Genomic DNA, 20970 nt, shown 5'->3' on the forward strand with positions numbered 1-20970 from the left:
GCACACCGCCCGTTACTGCAAGGCTCCAACAGCTCAAGCCGCCCAGGTTCCTAACGCCGGTATGGGCCAAGCTTGCTACGGTTGTGGCGAAGTGGGCCACTACAAGAGGAACTGCCCTAAAGCAGGGATGGCTGGAGGAGTAGGAAGAGTTATGGCCCTAGGCCACGAGGAAGCGGTACCTGATCCTACGATAGTTACTGGTACGTTGCTCCTCGATAACTCATATGCTTGCATACTTTTCGATAATGGAGCAGAGAAAAGTTTCGTAAGCCACAAATTCGCACACCTACTTAAACAAAAACAATGTGCATTAGATAGTTCATTCACGGTGGAAATGGCTAACGGGAAAACAGAGAGTACTAACTGCATATACGTAGGTTGTACCTTAACTTTAGATGGCCATACTTTCAAGATAGATCTCATGCAAGTCCCATTTAAATGTTTCGACGTTATCATCAGTATGGATTGGTTGAGTCTTCTTCGCGCCGACATCATGTGCTTTGAAAAAGCAGTTCGTCTTAACCTTCCTAACAACGAAACCTTAATTATCTACGGCGACAAACCTAGTACGAGCCTTCGCATCATTTCGTGCATTCAAGCCCAGAAGTGCTTGCGGAAGGAGTACCATGAATTTCTCGCACCCGTCGTCGATACCAGTCAAGAACTGAAAGACATTCAGAACATCCCAGAAGTACGTGACTTTCCCGACATCTTCCCAGAAGAACTTCCCGGTTTACCACCGCAACGCCAAGTCGAGTTCAGAATCGACTTAGTGCCAGGGGTTACCCCAGTAGCCAAATATCCTTATCATCTGGCACCGGCTGAAATGCAGGAACTTTCCAGTCAACTTAACGAACTTCTCAAGAAGGGATTCATTAGACCAAGCTTCTCACCATGGGGAGCACCGGTCTTATTCGTCAAGAAGAAAGATGGATCGTTTCGCATGTGCATCGACTATAGAGAACTCAACAAACTTACCATTAAAAATCGTTATCCCTTGCCCCACATTGACGATTTATTTGATCAACTTCAAGGAGCCAACTACTTCTCGAAGATAGATCTACGATCCGGATATCACCAACTACGAGTGTTAGAGGAGGATGTTCCCAAGACAGCCTTTCGAACTCGTTACGGGCACTACTAGTTTGTAGTGATGCCGTTCGGATTAACTAACGCGCCCACAATATTCATGGATCTGATGAATAGGGTGTGTCGTCCTTACTTGGATCAGTTCGTCATCGTCTTCATTGATGACATACTCATCTACTCTCGAAGTAAGGAGGAACATAGCCAACATATCCGTAAAATCTTAGAAACATTGCGATCGGAGAAGCTCTATGCGAAGTTCTCCAAGTGCGAATTTTGGATTCGGCGAGTCGAATTTTTGGGCCATGTCGTTAGCGAAGAAGGTATACACGTGGACCCTTCCAAAATTAATGCCATTGAGAACTGGTCAGCACCGAAGACACCTACCGAAATTCGTCAATTTCTAGGTCTCGATGGCTACTATCGCAGGTTCATTCAGAACGTCTCACGCATAGCAAAACCTCTTACAACACTTACCCAGAAGGGCGTGGCCTTTGACTGGGAAGAGAAACAAGAAAGAGCATTCCAAACGCTCAAACGAGCCTTGTGCACCGCACCAATACTGTCCCTCCTAGAAGGGATAGAAGACTTCGTGGTCTATTGTGGCACATCAAACCAAAGGCTCGGATGTGTTCTGATGCAGCGAGGTAAAGTCATAGCCTATGCCTCGAGACAGCTGAAGACACATGAGGTTAACTATACAACCCACGATCTTGAACTAGGAGCAGTTGTGTTTGCTCTAAAGATCTGGCGACATTACCTGTACGGTACAAAAAGCACGATCTTTACATACCATAAGAGTCTACAACACATTTTCGACCAGAAGGAGCTCAACATGAGACAACGATGGTGGGTCGAGCTACTCAGTGATTACGAGTGCGAAATTCGTTATCATCTGGGTAAAGCCAATGTAGTAGCTGACGCCCTAAGTCGGAAAGAATATACTGGTCGTAGAGTCAAATCTTTGACTCTAACTATCCATTCACACTTGTCCACACAAATAAAGGAGGCTCATCTCGACGCTTTGAAATCTAAAAACGTGGCTGGTGAGTCCCTTAGAGGGATGGATAAGAACTTAGAAGTCAAGGGTGGCGGAGCCTTATACCTCATGGATCGGATCTGGACACCGAAACACGGTGGCTTCAAAGACTTGGTTATGACCGAAGCTCACAACACGCATTATTCCGTCCACACGGGTTCAGATAAGCTGTATCTGGATCTTAAAAAGTTATACTGGTGGCCTAACATGAAAGCAGATATTGCTACCTTCGTGAGTAAATGCCTTACTTGTGCAAAGGTCAAGGTCGAATACCAGAAACCCTCCGGTCTTCTACAACAACCGGAGATACCAGAATGGAAGTGGGAGCGGATCACTATGGACTTCATAACCATGTTGCCCAAGACGACGGGTGGACTTGATTCCATATGGGTCATCGTCGATAGATTGACCAAGTCTGCACACTTCCTACCGATCAAAGAAATAGACAAGATGGAGAAACTTACCAGAACTTACATTAGGGAGATTGTAAGGCTGCACGGTGTTCCTTTATCTATCATCTCGTACCGAGATAGTAGATTCACTTCGAGGTTCTGGCAGTCATTACAAAGTTCCCTAGGAAGTGGGCTGGACATGAGTACAGCCTACCATCCACAGACCGACGGGCAAAGTGAGAGGACTATCCAAACCTAAGAAGATATGTTGCGTGCCTATGTGATTGACTTTGGAAAAGCTTGGGATACTCATTTACCCCTTGTTGAATTTTCCTACAACAACAGTTATCATACGAGCATAAAGGCAGCTCCATTCGAGGCCCTCTATGGCCGAAAGTGCAGATCCCCTCTGTGCTGGTCTGAAGTGGGTGATACCCAGTTAGCTAAGGGACGAGTTCCCGAAAGCATTCTCATGGGTCCGGAGATCATTCGGGAAACGACAGAGAAGATCGTTCAAACTCGTGAATGGTTGAAAGCCTCAAGAGACGGACAGAAAAGCTACGCTGAAAAGCGAAGGAAACCATTGGAATTCCAGGTGGGCGACCGAGTCCTACTGAAGGTCTCACCCTGGAAGGGCTTGATACGCTTTGGAAAGCGTGGAAAGCTCAATCCAAGATACATAGGGCCTTTCGAGATTCTCGCGAGAATCGCCCCTATAGCTTACAAGCTCAATCTACCGCAAGAACTCAGTAATGTACATCCTACCTTCCACGTGTCAAACTTGAAAAAGTGTCTATCCGACGAGACTCTTGTTATTCCATTCGACGAGATCGAGATCAACGAGAGCCTCAAATTCGTGGAGGAACCAGTAGAGATCATGGACCGAGAGGTCAAGCAAACAAAGCAGAGCCGTATCCCGATAGTGAAGGTGCGCTGGAACGCAAAGCGTGGACCGGAATTCACTTGGGAACGTGAGGATCAGATGAAACTGAAATACCCTCACCTTTTTGCTTAGTTATTTGTAATTGCTTATTTGCTTAAATTTTAATTTCAGGACGAAATTCCTTCTAACGGGGGGATGATGTGACAACCCGAAATTTCCATTCTGTACAAACTATGTCACTTCAATAGAAGTTATATCAGTCACAGTTAATTTTCAGACTTTTTCGCGTAAGTTTGAGTAATTCAGGGTTTACACTTCAGGAAATATCAGGAGAGTGGGTGCACTAGGGTTTTGTGCAATACTGTTATTCCAACACTCTATTATATTAGAGATCATTTCAGGAATAAAAATATTTTCTGCCAAAATATCTCAGGACTATAAATAGAATTCTGAACCAAATTCATTCATTATTCACATTTCCAACTAGAGAAAAGCCATTTTCTATCTCACGGATCTTCGGGTTTTTATCCCAAATCGTGAGTACCTCTTTTTAGTAGTGTTAGAAAGCTTTATATGTGTTTATAACATGATTTAGAAGGCTAAATCACTAGATTTAGGAGTTTACTCCCCAAGGTGTTCTTGGGCGGTAAACTCCCGAAACGAAGCCTAGACCGACCCTTGTGTTATGCTACTGCCTTAGACTCATTTATAAATGTGTTAGGGACATGAAATCAAACAAAAACCACCCAAGTTTGGGAGTTCACGGCCCAAGAGTTTCTTAGGCCGTAAACTCCAAATTCAAGCTCAAAATGGTGCTTTTAATACACCTAAAGCCCTAGACAATTACATGGAATTGTTTCCACTTAATTGAAGGACAAAAACACATCAAAATCACCTCTTGAAGTGAGTTTATGGCCCTGGTAATGCTCCTAGGCCGTAAACACCAAACAAGGGTACCAAAGTGTGCCTAGGGTCCTCATTAGCTTTAAACAAATGTCTAGAACCTATCCTTCAAATGCAAGAGACTTGAAAACAACAAAAACACCATTCCAAGGGAGTTTACAGCCGTAAACTCCAAAGGAAATGGCCTTGGGGCCATAAACTCCTCTAGGGAGTGTTTCTAGGCCTTAAACCCTTTCAAGAATTGAACCACCAAGTTGGAATAATTCTAGGAATCATTTGGAAATTCAAAACACACAATACGCCCATGGTTGGGAGTTTACGACTGTAAACTCAAGAGTTTACAACCGTAAACTCCATGTGTATTGGTATATGAGGAGTAAACTCATATATGGGGTCCTTCGGAACCCTAAACACAAGTGGCTTGTCCTACAATAGCTTAGATGCAATCCTTAGGGCTTAAAACACTTATATAAAGTGTTTATTATGTATAGGATGTTTTAACATTATCAATTAGTAATTTGAGACTAATTGAGTGCATATATGTGTGATTATATGTTCATTAGGATCGTAGTGTGTGTACAAGTCCTCACTTGACACCTAGCAATCCTATACTGTTCAGTTCATCCCAATCACCAACTACAGGTGAGTTCATACCCCTAATCAATGTTTTAAATGATTTTAAATGCTTTAATGGGGGGGGGGGATACAAGTAGAAACAAACATGTTATTAAATCATTGATATGTATTTTATAACCGTGTTTGTCATTGAACAGATTTCACATACTACAAAATGTGATGCATGAAATGGTTTCAAATCTTAAAAATACGTTGTTATCAAATGTTTTACCTTTGAAATGTTAATTAAAATGACATCAAGTCATTGTTAATTATTGTTCAAAACCCATAAGATGTCTTACAAACCATTTTACATTCTTAAACTAAACTATGCATATACACTTATATTCTTATATATTTATTGATGTTATAGTTTACACCTTTCATTCAGTTTCCCACACCCTTGAGTAGTAAGAGTGTATAAACCTACATGATCAACCAATTACCTCTCAGTTAATTATCATAGGGATAATTTGAAGATATCAAACATAATTCCTATTATAAGGAATCACACAAGAGTCAGTTCATTCATGAGTCTATACCAGTACATTACCTGATACATGAGTACATTTACAATTGATTACATGATACCTGAGTATGTTTACATATACTTACATGATACATGATCACGCTTACATGAACACATTACATGAGTACCTTTACGTAGATACATTTACCTGTGTATATTAACATGAATACTTGTATCTCGAATTGCGAGGATGATTTATTAGTACCTTCTGTGTAAATCTTCCTGCATAACCCTAGTACCTCGGGATATCTAGTCGGGACGCTATCCCTAGTACCTCGGGATATATGGACGGGACCAACCATTCTGGAACCCAGCTGTTAGCAACAGTGGGTGATGAACATCTACGGATGTCAACAGTTATCACTTATCAAAGATAGATCGATATCGGAACTAACCATTCCTCCATCCTGCTGTTGCAACAGAGGATGAGATGAAAATCTTCAGATGATCATTAGGTTATTACTTATACTAGGAGTACCTTTACAAGGACTAACCCTTCCTCCGCCCTACTGCTGCTATAGAGGACAATTGGACAATCTTCGGATGTTCATTAGGTTATATAGGTTGTGTTAGCCCTAGTACCTCGGGATAACAGTTACATATGTCGTGTTAGCCCTAGTACCTCGGGATAACACTTACATTAGTAATTTTTCCTGTTCACTTTATTTTATGATACTCTCACATAAACGATGAGTTAGACTAAGTACTTTTAGTACTAGTCAATAGAAAGGAAAAACTATCATTTTACTTACAAAACATTCGGGTCTTGGTAGAAGAGTACATTGTCATAACAAAACATTTGGGTCTTGGTAGAAGACTACATCTCAAATTGATAGAAAATAAGGGATTTTCTAGGGCTTTTCATACTTACATCATCATTTTCATTTAAAGGTTTACATGACTTTTGAAACAGCTTTTAGTAAGCAAGTCAATGACACTTAAATACTTATGAATTCACCAGCTTTAAAGTTGATACTCTCTTTCAAAATAACTTGTATTCTCAGGTCAACAGTAGACGGGTACGATGGCCAGGTTCTAAGAAGACGGAGCAGACAAGACTCGTCTTTTATTTTGATTGTATATTTTTGGTGTCTTACTACAATAAAAGAACACACTTGTATTAAAACTTTACTTATAATGCAATGGATGATGTTGTTGCTTGTTTATTATATTACACTGTTGTGATACTGTACATGACGTCCTCCACCCCTGAACGTTTCCGCCGTTCGTGGTTTTGGGGTGTGACATATGTATATATATATATATATATATATATATATATATATATATATATATATATATATATATATATATATATATATATATAAAGAGTAGATCAAACACCAAGTTTGACACAAACTTTTTTATTGATATTAAATACAACGTAGAAATCAAGTCATGTGACTGTGTACATAGATAGTATATTTGCGTGTTTATACCATTTTAGGAAGATATTTTGGTCACAACTGGGATGAGGCACATATTTTTCGCAAAATACTCTACAGTGGTCTTCATTCTGACAATTTGACTTCGGGATACGAATTAGACAAACTAATGTTTTTGTTGGATTCATAAAAGTCTCATCTGCAACAAAGAAAATAATCCATCACCATTTGTATTTATTTAATATTTATTCTCTCAAAACCACACACATTAACTCATCATTTTCATCTCAACAACAAAAATATGGAGTTGGAACATAATTTAAGTAATAAAGATTTAAGAACATAATTTTTACAAACAATCATATCTGTTTATATAAAGATTTAAAGCATTATAAAATATTAAGTAATAAAAATTACCAAACAAACGTTATGTTATAACCTAACTGCATTTGACAAATAACCGATCAATTACAATTACATAATCAAATATAATACGTTTCACAAAAATCCCATAAAATCAACAACAATTGATTTTAAACATCTTTAAATCATAATCTCATTGACTCTTGTTTTGGTCTCCAGACTCTATTTCTCCCGCCTATTCCTTCATCCAAAGATCGTTATTGAAAAACAGGAATTTGAATTAGAAACTATTCTATTATCCTAATAAAATAAATCAACAACTTTAATTTTATGAAATTTTTTTGAAAGGATGACCCACTTACTTTTGTTTGATTTTAATATTCTTTTGCATTAAAAAAAATTCATTGAATGTCCATTAGTATTTATTGCACAAGTTACCTTTTGGCCACCATTATATGGGGCATTATCACACATTGCTTAAATTGCTCTGTTGTAATCGGTGCAATATGCTTCCATGATTTTGGTTTTGTTATCTTTTTATTAAAAAAGGAAAGTGACATAGTATAGGGTAGAGATAGATTAACCAAAAACAACTATAGATACTGAAGAAAGTAATTTTACAATAGTTTATAATAAGAAGTGCACATTTGATATAAGAAATAGGTAATAATAGGTCATAAACCTTTTTTTTTAAATACTCAAAGGTACTCCCTTAAAAAGTAGATTACTATCACACGAAAAAACAAGGTCATTTTAGAAAAAGTGCAACTCTATCATTTTTTGCCTTAATCAATATTTAAGACAATTTGTTTGTTATGCTTGTTAGTTTTGATGAGAATTTATGTTTTCAAAACTTTATTGCTATTGAATTTAATTTATTAATGTGTTATGAATTTGAATTATGTTTGTTCTATGACAATTTGCTTACTATATGCCTATTTGGGTGGAAATAGTAATGTACCCATTGAAACTAGGATGCTAAAATTGTCTAACACATAAATAAACAAACCAAAATAGCTTCCTAAAATGGTATAAACACGTGTCGATGTAAAAAATGTAAACCCAAAGACCCATATTCGTTATATTTGCATGTTTTTAGGTAAATAGTATGTCAATTCTTTTATTTGATTTCACTATCTATTTACCAAGTATTTTATCTGTACACTTAGATATAGGTCGATATTTCATCAAGTATTTGGTTATATATACTTTCTCAAATTTTGGAAATATGTAAAATCTAAGTTCTAAAAACATTCATGTGTTCATCTCATACTGTTTTCACCATGAACAATCTAGGAATTGCCCACAATCTAGGAACAAGTTTTGAAAGTTTTTTAAGAGGGATTTTGAAAAATCTTTAAGTATTCTAAGAAAGTTACAAACCTTTTTCTGAATAATCCCTCTCCGATTTCATCCTCTTCTTCGCTTGACTCTCTAAGGCTGAGTCACTGAGTCAATTCTTTCTGACATTCGGCTACACCTTTTGCCTCGGCCTCTCAATAGACTCATACGCCTTCATCGATCGAAATCCGCATATTCATTTGTGTAGTTTAAAGTTCCACCACCAGCCGCCCTCACTACCTTCCGTCCCCCGCTGTTGTCGTCCTCTTGGCAGGTTGCAATGTTTTTTCGGTCATTCTCCATATCGATCTTCTTTGCACATGAAAATCACGTCTTCAAGATCAGGCACGTCATCTTTATTTGATTTTGAAAACAAAGATATGTGAAACAACTTCCTTCTAATCTATAGGGTATGTGCATGAAACACCAGATATATTTATGTTTAACGTTAATTCATTAATATCATATTGAATACTATAAAGGTTTATATATGTTGCTTGTTTTTAAATTGATCTATTTATGTTGATTAATGATTGAGTTTAGGGATAAGCTTTGGAATCGGACCAGAACCGGAACCGATTTTGCGATATGATAAGAACCAGGAGATGGACCACCGGTTCCAGGTTTCGGTTACTTTTCCAAACAAGAACCGGTTATAAATAATGTGAAGCTAATGATGATGCAATTCATATTACTCACATGTAGTCAACTTTTCTTCTTAAAAAGCATAATATTCAATAATCAAGTTTGCGAAAATTGTTTAATATTCCTACATATCAAATTTAATACAATTCAACCAAAAGAAAATTTTAATATCATTTATACGATTCTACCAAAGTAAACTAGCTAACTATCGTCTACTTCTCCATTGACCTTTTTCCCATTGCTTTGTCACTGTGTACAGTTTCCCTAATATCTATATTAAACACAAAACAAAAGGTTGTTAGGAATTTAATAAAATGTAAAAGTGATATATAAACAATTAAACTTTCATATATAACAAAAATGGAAAAATGCTACATTGATATGTTGTCATCCTCTAGTATTTTTTCACAATCCTCTCTTTTCAGCGTCAACCTGTTTTCCATCTTGATGAAGTCTTTTGGTGTTGTCTCTCTAGGCTCCAATGAGTGGGTATGTGGAAGAAAGTTTACACGCTGATATTATAAGTTGATGCTCTACAACTCTCACACTGATCCTCCTTTTGAAGTTACTCCATCTTATGGAAGAAAATGAAGAAAGGAAGAAAGGAAGAAAAAGTAAATTTCATTTGTGCTCTTGTGTTTTTTTCCAAAATAAACAAGGGTAATTTTGTCACTTGGCATATGAAAAGAATGGTAGGTGCATGTTGTTTGAATAAGTTGTTTCTTTTTTGTTTAATCAAGAATAGGTTACTGGTTGTGAAAGTAATAGGGGTAGTATGGTCTTTTCGTAAAAGACCATACACTACTTAATGCATTGTTGTGAATTTTTTTTCACGTTGCTTTCAAATAATAAGTAAGCAAAGAAGAGTTGTGCATGCTGTGTAGATGCCTTGTTTATGTACAAAGTATATGAAAATTGGTGAATTAAATTGAATGATGGGTTCTCTTTTGTGATAACAAGCTAAGGAAGCAAAGAAAAGGGAAAGTTGGCATGCTCACATGTCTGAACAAAAGCTGAAATTGTGTAAAAGTGCTTCTTGTTGATCAATTCCTCGATTTCTTCTTTCAGATTCCATAAAGGATATTTGTTGATTAGAATATAGCCCTTGTCTTTGGTAATCAAGTATATCAAGCTTTTGTCGTAAGTGTTGTAAATCATCGTTTCCTATGAATCACTAGAACCATATGTTTAATCCTTATCTTCGTTTGTACACCCTGAATAAGAAACATATATTTCCATTGTTGTTTTGATTTGTGGATGTGCTTGGAGTTTCAAACAAAATCATTGATGATCCTAATATAAACTCCACTGATCTTGATCTGAAATCCAATGAACAAAAGTTGTAGAAATTGATTTTGCGCGATTCAGATTTGTTGTTTAAATTTATAAATTAAGGGTTTTACTCCAATTTCTGGTTCAAAGAAGAAGGAAAAGATACAATGATGGAATATGGGTTTCTCTTATTCTTTGGTATTTTTGTTTCTAATTCTTAAATTTATTTGGTATATTTAATTTTCTAGACTACTAGTTAGACTTTGTTTAAGTTAAAGTATTTTTAGTCATTAATTTTGTTAGTTTTTATTCTTTTGTTGATTTTATTACTTTGTTTAAATGTTGTCTTTTATGTCTATTTTATTTTTATAAGTTTTATTTTCTAAAAGTTTTAATTAATTTACTCTTAAGATTTTTAATGTATTTTCATTCATAGTCGTTAAATTTATTTCATTTTGGTTTGTTTATTTTTTAGTTATAGTCTAAAAATTCAAAAATGAGCGTGTGTAGGTGTTCTAAGGAAAGTGTTTTAAGTGTATATTTTTTATTGGCTTGATAGAAATATAAGGGGGAGAATGCACTCAAGGTGTTTCAAATATACTTTCAAATGGATCTTGATGATGGTCTACCTAATGTGTCAATATACATTTGGTTCAAGATTTGCAATTTCATTGCATCATTTTAATGAAACTGATGAGAAAGGTTGTGATCATACACTGTGCTAACAAAGTGTCTCAAAGTATTGAAAAAATGAATCACAAGTTTAGGGGAGAATTCAAGTTGGACCAAGGCAAATGAGCTAACAATTGACAAGCCAATACTAATGGTTTTTGAAGCTGAGATCTATGCTTCATCTGATTTGGTCTCTTGTGATGATATTGATGTGTGTAAAACCAACTAGTTTTAATCCTACTAACTTAAACACAAAGACGAACACACGAAAGGCAGTGTACCTATCGATTAACAGTTTAGTTCAGGTAAGTAGGGTATCGAACACAGGGAACGGTAAAAATTTAAAAGAAATGCTAATATTATCTAAATAAAACAAGTAATAGAAAGGGGGTTTCTCTAGTTTTGCAAGACTAGAAACTTAAACAATTAACTAAAACTTAAACTAAGAAACTAAGAGCTAAGAAAATAAAAATCAACTAAATTCAATAATAAATAGGACTTCTGTTTAGGTTCGACTCATTTGTTCCCATGGATGATTTCAATGTATCGTATTAATTCTTCATTGGCTACTGACTAAGATGATTAGTTTCATCTTCGCTATTACTATTCCTTAGGAAACAAATTAACTCAAGCAGTGGCCAATTGTCTAAATTAACGGATTTCCTAGTTATTGATTCGGGTTAAATAAGACTTGTAATGGTTAATTAAATTATCCCTTCAATTAACCTCTTGCTGATGTTCATCAAACAAGCTCACACATTAACTTACCTATCTTCTAGTTAATTCTAGTTTCACATTCGCTATTCCTAGACATACAACTATGTGGTCACAATAAATCATATGAAATTAATAACTAAGAGATGTTCATACAACTTAATTACTGATTTATAAATAGAAGAATAGTTATTGTTAACACATATGGTTCTTTAACAAGCTTAATAAAACATAATCACCAATTAAAATTAATCCTAATCAAATAATCAATCCATGTTCACAAATTCATCTACCTAAATAGAAGTTATGAGTTTTAGCTCATGATTACAGCAGAAACAAGCTCAAAAATGAAATCAATTGGTAAAAACATAGTTCAAACAAGAGATTAGGTAAAGAGTAAACTTGATTTTGCCTTGATTCTCTTAAAATTGAATGTAGGGTTGATTCCCTTGCTTCCCACGCTCCAGCAGCACCATTAGTCGACAATTGGCCTCCAAGGGTTCATCTATATGCTAGGGTATCGATCTGAAAGTCCCTTTATATAGATTTTCACAAAACAGCAGTGACTCGTCGAGTCCAGTGACCTACTCGGCGAGTCCGTCACTTAAAACCCGTGTACGGCAAGTCAGCGCATCCAGAATTGCAAAACTTCGAAGAGACTCGTCGAGTTTATGGCCTACTCGTCGAGTCAGTTTGGAATCAGCATTTTATCAAAAAACGAAAGTCGTCCGAAATTGTGTTTAGTTTTCATAACATTTTGAATCTCGTCAATCGGAGTTACGGTTCATCAGATATGGACAAAACACTGATGAGGGGTCAAGCTGTCCAGCAACATCCTTCTTTCTTCAAAATCCAAGATCCAAGCTTCCAATCGCTATTTCCGCTTCCTTTTCCATCCGAACATGTAATTGTTGCTAAAAAATGAAATTATAAACTAATTAAGCACCTTTTGTTCATTAAATGAGATAAAATCAACATAAAGTATTAAGATAATGCATGAATTTTATAACTAAATATGCCCATATCAGATATCATTGTACCTTTCATGACTTGACGGTGGCTATGCTAAGCCTAGTATGCAACTTTAGACAATTCATCGTTCCTAGAAGAATGATCTTGTATGTACCAAACTCTCTCTAAGTATCTCATCATCGAGAGCATCTGCTGAGATGACATTGAGTCACCTACTCACGTTGATATTCTAGAATGTTCTAAACTTTCAAAGTTAGATTGCCTAGTCGACATTAAAAAATTATTGCAAGGCTTGGGTGTTTATTTTTTTGATTATTCATTTTTTACCTTACTCCATCCCTCGAAGCATGTGTAACATCCCGTTTAGAATAGAATAATTAAACAATAAATCCATAACCCCGATATGTAATTTTATTATTATTTTATAGCCAAAATCATATAATAATTAGTGGGGTGTTGGTTTCGGGAAGCCAAATGACAAGAATTGAATCTCCGACAGTTAAAGTGTAAATTTGAGACTTATTTTGTGAAGATTCAAGTGGTCAGGAGGGTGTTTGGTATTAATTGAACTCATATTGAATAGATTTTTGGGGGCTGGGACTAAATGGTAAATTTTGGACCTAAATTGATAAGGGTTTTGCATAGAAAGGGCCATTTAGTAACTTTTGGATTTATTTTGAAAGAAAAGGGAGAAGGAGGGACTAAGAGTGTCATTATGGGCCAAAGTTTGAAAGGTGCGGGGTATATAAGTCATCAACCCTGTAACCCTAACCCAAACCGGACGCACCAACCGCCACACTCACCTCATCTCCTTCCAGCCGCCAGCATTCGCCTCTCTCGTTCTTCCGACCAACGTATGGACACCAGCTGATAACCGTCAACAACCGAGGCTTTACTGCTGGTGCGAGCCATCAACCGACTAGTCGCCGCTCCTACCACCGATGAAGTCAAGAGCTAGGGTAGTTGTTGTTGCCGCTATCGTGGATCGCATAACCCTTCTTCCTCCAACAGGTTGTCTGTCACGCCAAACGGTGTTGCCGATTGATGGTCATGGCCGTCGATGCTACTGTCAAAGAAGGGAAGGACATTGTTATTCTCTTCATCTGGTCTTCGGTATCATGCGATGACCACCAAACAGTCACTGTTGCAGTCCTTTTCGTTGAAGACGAAGTCGCCGCTGTTGCTGCCCGTTTCCCTATGCCGCTACCGCCACCTAACGCCACCAGTTGGGTGGCTAGAATCATCTATGAACAAGACAACATGGGTTGGTGTGATTGCTTCATCGCAGAATGAGGAAAAAACCTACCATGGCCGCCGACCATGGTGGTTGATGCCTTGAAATCATTTGTCACCACAAGCCACCGTAGGGTGGTGGCTGTGTGTGTGTGTGTGCGTGTGTTATTTTGTATATATGTGTTGTTGCTATATTGTGCTAAGTATGTGTGTATGTTATGTAACCGGAATTCGCGGAAAAGCCACCACCACCACCGTGAGGTGGTGGCTGCCACCTCCAACCACCGCCTGCCGCCACAAGGGTGGTTGGGCGTGTGTGCATGTGTTCTTGTGTGTGTGTTTATTTTGATATGGTGTTGTAACATTGTAATCGATCGGAATAGTAAGGAAAATCTGTCACCACCACCGTGAGTCGCCGTTAGCCACCACTACCAGAGGTGGTAGTAGGTGGTGCCCAACTAATGAAACACTAGTGGGCCTAATGAAACCCTAATGGGCCCAATGAAGCCCTAATTGAACTAAAATCCCAATCGTGTTATAATGGGCTAGTATTTGGTTTGAAACCCTAATTAGGGTTTGGAAAACCCTAATGGCATAAAACCCTAATTTTTGGGGAATTATCGGGACCCACACTTGAATTAATTACTAAACTGAAAATGTTAATTAATAATCATTTGCAAATTAATGTAAGGCACTATTGGTCTTAATGTATTAAGTCCTTAAGGGGTTAAGTAGGAACACTTAACCGTAATTGTCATTTGATCTGAAAACCCTACTTTCACTTGGGCCTTGAGTTGGGCCTTTCTATTGGGCTTTGCTGATTGGGTTACTAATGGGTTACCCAAGAACAAGTAAATGGACCAAAAATAATTAGATGGACTTTAGGGTAAGGCCCATGTGAGGGACTTGGGCCCAATTTAGAAAATTAGGCCATAGATGGGCCATAATTGGGCCATTATGATTATGAGAGATTGGGCCATTAGAATACCAAGTGTTTGGACTAGGATAGATGGTTGGGCCTAAAGGTAAGGCCCATGTGAAGGGTTGGGCCTAATTTGGAAAATTAGGCCATATGTTGGGCTTTGGCCCATTACTTGACTTTTGGGCTGTGGAGTGTGAGTTGGACCTTGGGCTTGGAATCCATTTATTAATTGGGTATGATTTGATGTTGACAGTTCGGGAGACTGTCAACCAACAGTTGGTGTTTTATCCATGAGACTTCAGCAGTGCCAGGTGAGTTCTCCTCACTATACCAGATGTGAGCTTTGGTCTCGGAAGGCAATCCAGACTCACAGTGTGGGTCAATGTCACAGCTAGAAATTTTGGTGCCTTGTAACTACAACACATATAACAAATATGAATCAATAACATGAAAGCATGCATGATGCTCATTCTATAACAATAAAACTTCATCAAATACTTCATTCTAGCCCTATAAGAGGTCAACAAAGAGTTGGAAACCTTTGAAATTCCAATTTGAGTTCACTTTGAAGTAGGACTTCCTTATTGGACCTAATGGACCAATAAACTTCCAAATTATCCATCTTGAACCTAGAACTCTCAAATGGGCCCTAGTTGGACCTATATACACGAAACTTAACATTTTTGGGCTTTATGAACCCAAAATAAACTATATTAACTTTAATGGACCTTATTGGACCAAAAACAATTTATATTAGCCCTAATAGGTCATAAAAATCATTGTTTGATTTTTATTGGGCTAAAAATCACCTAACTTAACCATAAAATAGATTTAAGCATTCAAGGCCCAATTCTTTCCTTTTCCCCTCTCCATTCTCGTCCCAAGCCCACCAAGAGGAAGAGTTGACTTTCTCATTGCCACCTCATTTTTACACAAAGGATTTCCATGCACATAACTCATATCTCCATGCACCATCTCATCACTCACTCTCTCTTCTCTTCCTCTTTCTTTTGCTCTCGGCCGAACCCAAACACACACACACACACACACACACTTCACTCAAAATTCTCTCAATGAAACTCTCTCCACTCCTCTCCATATTTTCGAGATCTAAGAGGCTTTCAAAGAGATTCTTCCACAAAATCATCATCTAAGGTAAGTTCATGCTTGGATCTATGACCTAGACTCTTTGTTTTATCAAAAACCTCTTCCTAATCTATACAAAATCATGATCACTCTCTTAGAAATCATCTAAGTTCGAGATCTTCCAAGGAAGGTTGCTAAAGCCGAGAATTAGCATCAAACTTCTTCTAGTCTTCTTCAAAACCAAACCTACAACTCAAGGTGAGTTTCATACCCCTCTATTTTCAGTTTTCATATGTTTTATGGGGGAGAATACAAGAAAATGTGTAGATCTATGTGTATGTGTATGCTATGTGTGATTTTATGCATGTATGTGTGTGATGTTATGTGTTTTTGTGATAAATATGTGACAAAAGGGGTGATAATTCTAGATCTATGACATGAGAAAGCAAACAAATATAATCTAAGTTATTTTACACTAATCAAGTCACGAAAAATAGCTTATAAGGTTATAAGGAACAAACTTTAACATAAAACTCATTTTAGGGCTTAAAATGTTAAAAATACAAAACTTGGGGTAAAATCTGCCATGTCACGGTTTCTTGAGGGTCAAAAGAGTCAAAACAGTTTTCATAATCATTTTTCTGAATATTAGAATTTTCAAAGGACTTAAAATGCAAAAATTTGAGTTATTGGGCTAAATATGGGCTTTTCGGCCCAATAAGCCCAAAATTGCGAAAGTTGAAGTTTTTAAGGGGCTGAGTTGTAATATTCTGTAAAACAGGGGACATGAAGTGAAATAAAACTATTTCTAAGGTCAAAAATGCTTTTAAACTCCAAAAAGGATCAAAATGTAAACTTTTTGTATTTTGGGCCAAAACTGTAAAAGTCGCGAAATTAGGGGTTCTAACCGAGAAACACCATTCTGGAAGGGCTAAAACTGTTTACTAAATATAATTTGGGTTAAAAATGTCTTTTCAACAAGTTTATGATACAAAAGTGTCAAGAAAATGTTTTTAAGGACTAAAAATGAAATTCTTTTATATAAAGGACTAAAAGTGTTATTTTTATAAAAGAAAGGTAGTGAAAAGGGTCAAAGTCATACTTCTAAACAAATTAATTCATTAAGACAAAATACAAGATATCCGGCTAGCGACAAAACGAAAAACAAATACACCTACAATACCAAATATCGTTATAAACGAATTGATTCGGTCTCGAATCAATACAAAACAACAAATGTTAAATCAAAACACTTCAATAGATATGTGATGACTACAATGAGTAAATCTACAAACTTCGGGCTTATGAGTTTCAAATTATGCTTGTTGGGTCTTGCAAGCCCACCAACATGATCTTTGGGCCCAAAGGGATAACGCTTATATGTTATTGGGCCTTCAATGACCCAATATTCTATAAAAGGACTTTCAATAGTTTTATGTGCTAGTGGGCCAATGTGTCCCGTTAGAAAAGCTAATAAGGTCACAGTAATCAAGTGCGAGATGGACCATTGTGTCTTTCGCATCCACGACAACCTAAGGTTCTTACGATAGTAGTGGGACATAATACTCCCCTTCTCTTCATTTTTTAAGGCTTACGGGAAATCAAAGTAGACAATAATTAGGACGATATACAATATGGATAAATCAATACTCATTCGTTAAGACAATACAAAAATTAGTAATTACGAATACATGTCAACATCGGAAAACATCGGGTTTTCCGGGGAATTTAATACTACTCGTTCGAAACTTTATAACAATATTACCAAATACCCTTCGTATATATATATATATATATATATATATATATATATATATATATATATATATATATATATATATATATGTTTTTAAAATCATTCATGCATCAACTTATGGATCTCACGCTTTGATAAACAAAAGTCTTTTTAGAAAATATCGGATTTTCTGGGTTTTTACAAAACTGCTTAAACCATTTTATCACAACATTTCTTATAAACTCACCAACATTTCATATGTTGACCTTTTTCCAAAATAACTTGTATTCTCAGGTAACAGGTAAGCGGAAGAGTATTATGAATTAATGTTAGATGTTATGTTGTTAAAAACACTCAAACTATTTATGTTATGAATGTGTAATGTTAAACCAATGTACTTGATGTAAAACAATTCCAGTTGTAATATATTGATGCATGATGACGTTTATGTTATGATTCATGTATATTCATTGTGATGGTATTCAATTAAAGTCACGCGAGCCCTCAGACATTTCGGCCGTCTGGTTCGGGGGTGTGACATCCAGCCTGTAAAGTTGTGGACCCATTGTATGTTGTTATGTTTCGTTATGTTATGATATTGTTGTTATTGTTACGTGGACGATAGGTGTAACAGTATTTTGGGGGTAACTCCACTAAGCCTTCGAGCATACATTTATCGATTATTGTTTCAGAGACAACGGATGATTGTGGGAAGGCGAAGGCGTGATCGTACAACTCCTCATATTTCATGATTTTACGATTTGATTATGGGAATACTCTGATGCTTAAACTATTTTGAAAACAAACTGTAATAACTTAATGGTTTTAAATGTTTCTAAAAGTTTTAAATTGGCTTTTATTTTTTTGGGTGTTACAGCATGCTTGTCATATGCATCAAGTCTCATGTTCTGCTGAAACATCGAGCATAACCCAATGGCGTACCTTGATTTCATAGTAATCATCCTAAGAGATACTTGTCCGGTCCTTAAATGACAAAGGGTTATTCATGTCCCTAACCTCCTAGTTTGAGGTAGACATGGTACCACTATGAATTAACGGTGAATCTTTGATTCTAGTTTGTAACTTACTTTATGATACAGAAGCTTAAACTATTTCTTGTTGATGAGTTAAAATGTTAATGATTCATGCTGATTTCACCTAAGCGTCATTGAGACAATCCTTTATCTCCTTTATCTTCTTAACAGAGCTTGATGATTCATTGTGACATACCACGCACTAATAAAAGTTAGAAACTCTATGACGATGGGTATATCATGTACCATGATATATTACATGTATCTATCCATTCTCGCCCTTTTTCTTTTAATATAAAAAGTTAATGATTCAACTTTTAAAACCATACGCTGGTGAGACTTCACAATTTTGTGTAAATGATCTATTATTTAAACAACACCACAGTGTGATACACCTATCTTACCCTCTAGCTTTGTTTGATGTTTTTTTTATTTTAGGTTATTTGCTGTCTAAAAAAATGGACAACCAGGACCTATTGATGATGTCAAAAAGGGGAGAAATCTCCAGTTCTACAAACATTGTTACTTGATCATTCATAGCAGACACTATTAAAAAAATATTACACATCTAAGGGGGAGAAAAACTCAAATGTTGCTTATCTGAGGGGGAGAAAAATATAAGGGGGAGCTAATATCAACATTCTATCATCTCCTTATCATCTATCAGTTGTTGTAACTCATGATATGCTGACTGTTGCTGCTGCTCTTACCGCTTCTACTACTGATAACCTAAAATGGGAAAAGTCATACACTTTCTTAGGGGGGGTGTATTTGTTAATTCTGAAGAACTTGTTAGAGATTAGTTTTGACATCATCAGATAGGGGAGATTGTAAGGTAACACCTTATGAAATGATGAGTCAAACACCATGACACACTAACCACCAGCGCCAGCGCCAACGTCAGCTCGAGAATGACCAACGTCAGCATGATCCCATGATCTTAGTTATCTTTTTATATTAGGAAAATATCTTTGTATATTAGGTATTTATACTCTATAAATATAGAACGGATAACAGATCTAATATCTTGGTGATAAGGATCTCTTTATATGTAGATTAGATACAATCCCCTTAATTAAGGGATTCACTAGATTAGTTTAGTATATATACAACATTAGGATGAAACCCTAATGTAGAATGGCTTGGTGTCGTTAATGTCTTGGTGACCGTCTTTATGACAAACCCATCTTCTTGGTGAAGACAAAACCTCTTTTCTTGTTGAATGGAACAATTTGGTGAATTCTTCATGTTTGTTACTTTTTTGTTCTTTATTTTGATTAGTTATTTTTTTGTGATTTATTTTACTTGATATGTATCCGATCATCAAAAACTTTCACACACCTTGAAATTTAAAATTCAATCCGTCTGCACCATTTGACCATGGTTGCCTACGTACTCTCATATGGGATCGAGCCACCGTAGTTCACTTCACTGGGTGATAAGTCCACCTCACCCTAAGACCTCCCCATAAGGTCATTTCCTTCAAAGGAAATCAATACTGATAAACATTAAGGAACTTCAAGCAATGCTTAAACTTGCCACCTGATACCACCTTGGTTAACATGTTTGTTGGGTACTCATCTGTATGCACCTTCATTAGACAAATACCACCATCCTCTATGACATCCAACAAAAAATGATATATGACATTTATATGTTTGGTACGAGCATGATAAACTCTATACTTAGCTAAGTGCATTTCACTTTGACTATCACACCACAAGTCTACACAATCTTGATCAAACCCCAATTCATCTAAAACAACCCCCACAACCATAGTGCTTCCTTTATACCCTCAGTTATAGCCATTTACTCAGATTATGTAGTTAGAAGTGCCACTATTTCTTGTAGCATCAATTGCCAACTAACTGGAGCACCATGTATTTTGAACACATAGCTCATAGTAGATTGACATCTATCCAGATCACCAACATGATCTGAATTCAAAAATCTAGTAATTCGACATGTATTTCCACCAAAGTATAAAACAATATCAATGGTTCCTTTCAAATACCTGAAGACCTATTTCACAGCTTCCTAATGTCGGAGATTGTCTACTAGAGATCTTAATATATGGAGCCACCACTGACTTATCATATTGCATCCCGAACCTCGCAATAACCCGATTAATGTAGCCTTTATCTCTCAA

Source organism: Lactuca serriola, chromosome 3 (assembly GCF_051521515.1).
Source record: "Lactuca serriola cultivar US96UC23 chromosome 3, Lser_US96UC23_V15, whole genome shotgun sequence".
NCBI classification, from domain to species: Eukaryota; Viridiplantae; Streptophyta; class Magnoliopsida; order Asterales; family Asteraceae; genus Lactuca; species Lactuca serriola.